This window comes from Benincasa hispida, chromosome 7 (assembly GCF_027475165.1).
Source record: "Benincasa hispida cultivar pf3 chromosome 7, pf3_genome.v1.1, whole genome shotgun sequence".
In the NCBI taxonomy this organism is placed as follows: Eukaryota; Viridiplantae; Streptophyta; class Magnoliopsida; order Cucurbitales; family Cucurbitaceae; genus Benincasa; species Benincasa hispida.
In genome coordinates this window covers 18454143-18456925 of record NC_143484.1, presented here as the reverse complement: position 1 = coordinate 18456925, position 2783 = coordinate 18454143, and the positions used below count along the sequence as shown (strand labels likewise).

General features: G+C 42.7%; 1 non-coding gene across 1 annotated transcript; it reads left to right on the top strand.

The window, feature by feature from the left end:
- Positions 1-1601: 1601 nt before the first annotated feature.
- Positions 1602-1708, top strand: LOC120082326 (small nucleolar RNA R71). Its single transcript, XR_005483156.1, has one exon. It is a non-coding gene; the product is annotated as a small nucleolar RNA R71 (small nucleolar RNA).
- Positions 1709-2783: the final 1075 nt, after the last annotated feature.

Here is a 2783-nt window from a genome sequence, read left to right as displayed (position 1 = left end):
TCTTCTTTCGGATACTTCATGGCTTTAATAATGTCAAACCCTAAGCTTCTTTCCATTCACACTCAGTATGATCTCTCCCTTGTACACATTAATTTAAGCGCGACTAGTGGATAAAAATGGTCGTCTCAATATAATGTGTACATTCTTGTCCGCTTCGTAGTCGAGAATGATGAAGTCCGTCGGTAAAATAAATTTGTCATTGAGACCAGGACATCCTTCACCCTCCCTTCTGGATGAACTTGGGACCTATCCGCAATTGGAGAGTCACCATCGTGGGCGCCAACTGCCCCCACATTCAATTGTTTGAAAATTGAAAAGGGCCATTAAGTTGATACTGACCCCGAGATTGCAAAGGGCTTGACCTATATATATCCCGCCAATTGAGCAGGGTATCATGAAACTTCTATGGTCAAACATTTTTGGTGGAATAATGGTGTTTGACTTTTGCGTTAACGGCACCATTGCTAACTTCCTTGTTCTCCTCTTCTTTGTCACCACGTCCTTAAAATATTTCGCATATTTTGGCATTTGTTTAATCGCTTCAGTGAAAGGGATGTTGATATGTAACTATTTTAACATGTCCATGAAGCGATGGTACTACACTTCATCATTTTTCTTCTTCTTAAGTCTCTGAGGGAATGGTGGCAAGTGTACTTTCACGGTTCCGTGTTCCATAGGCTTAGAATTGGACGCAATTTCTGGTCCCATTGTCTCATTTTCTTCTAGTTCCTCTTGTGTCAACGGGGTCTGGGATTCAATCGCAACTGGATTAGTCCGACTTAGCTCCTTCTTCTCTTCTGCTACTGTTTTTTCGCTTCGCAAAGTCATAACTTGACATTGCTCCTTTTTCGTGTTCCCAGGTTGCAAAGGAGCTCGGTTGAACTTGGCAACATCCCTTGCGGTCTACTTTTAAGCTCGCCCGCAATCTATCCTATCTAAATTTCGAGATTGCGGATTGAAGTCGCCTGATTCTAGAGTATTGTTTCATTCTTCTTAATATACTACTTTAGTAGGCTCTCTAGAGATGAAGATTGCGGCGCTTGTGAGCTGCTGGCTTGATTTTGCGATTACTGTTTGTTCGTGGGAAAAATCCTGGCGGCCTTTCTTTTTGCGCCATCGGTTGATAACTTTGTTGTTGATTTTTCCACACGATGTTGGGGTTGTTTCTCCACCCGGGGTTGTAAGTATTGGAGAAAGGATTGTACTTTACGAAATAAACTGATTGCGGGTTCTTCAGACATTCTTCCATCAGATGGGCTTCTCCATAAGCGGAACAACTTGTGCTCGTCTGCTCGATTGCGTTGACCTGCCCTCTATGCGTTCCCGAGCTATTGATTGCGATGCCTTATATCAAATTCATCATCGCATTCATTTGATTTTGCAGGAATGCGATGGCCCCATTATTTACGTCACCTTCTCTAATTTTAAGTCGTTGATCGCTTTCCCTCTAGTCTTCATGATTCTTCGATATGCGATCAAGAATATTTTTGGCCTCATCATATGTTTTGTCAAGCAGACCTCCAGCTACTGCCGCATTGGCAACCTTCTGCGATGCAGGGTTCAAACCATGATAAAAGATTCCCATTTGGAGACAGGTAGGTAAGCCATTGTGCGGACAATCTCACACCAGTCTCTTAAACCTCGCCCAGGCATCATTGAGCGATTCGTCAATATCCTGTTCAAAATTTGTAATCAACTTCCTCCTTCTTGCGTTCTCTGTCGGGGGGAAGTACTTCTTCATGAACTTCTCTACTACTTGTTCCCAAGACGTTATCTTCCTTGGTTCGAGAGAAGAAGCCCATTTCCTTGCTTGGTCGCATAATGAACATGGGAACAACATTAGTCAAACTTTCTCAGTTGAGATGTTTAGAATACAAAAGTATTGCAGATTTCAATAAAACTCCGGATATGGTTTTAGTTTTGGCAAACAACAAGTAAACAGAAGACTAACTATTACAAAACAACTTCCGAACCGCTCCCGGACCGCTCGAACTGCTCCAAAACGAACTCAAGTAGCTTGAACCGGACCCAAACCGTCTGAAACGGACCAGCTAAGAACCATTCGAAGCTGAATCGGACCAGACCATCATCTTGCATTTTGCACATGTTCAACATTTCGCCAAGTCTCATCGTTTAACAATGACGACCATCGTCTTGCATTTTGCCAGATCATTTAGTAAATGCTTGATCGTTTAGCGCGCGAAAAGGTAAACAATTGTTTAATGTCATCGCATAGCATTCAACGCATCGCCAGCTGCCACACAAAGGAATGTGATCGCGTAGTGCTATCGCATAGCAACTCAACGCATCGCTTAGCTGCCGTAGAGGTAAACGATCGTGTAGAGCTATCGCATAGCAATTCAACGCATCGTTTAGCTCCCGATCAAAGATAAACAATCATAGTAAGCGATTGCTCAAGGCTATCGTATAGCTCTTCATCACATCGCTTAGTTCTATCGTATAGAACCAAAATGATCGCTTGACACCATCGTCTAGCACTGCATGTCATCGTTTTAGTATCTGCCATAGCTAAACGATCGCTTAACTCTATCGTATAGAACATCATCGCGTTGTTCAACATCGTAGGTAAGCGATTTGTTTAGTTCCATCGCATAGAAATTTCAACGCATCGTTTAGCACTTCGTCTATACTATCACTTAGCTCTGCATCTAAACAATCGCTCAGCGCTATCGTGTAGCACTTCATCACATCGCTTAGAGCGCATCGTTGCTAAACGATCACATAGTACCATCGTATAGTAAATTCAACGTATCGTTTAGTCC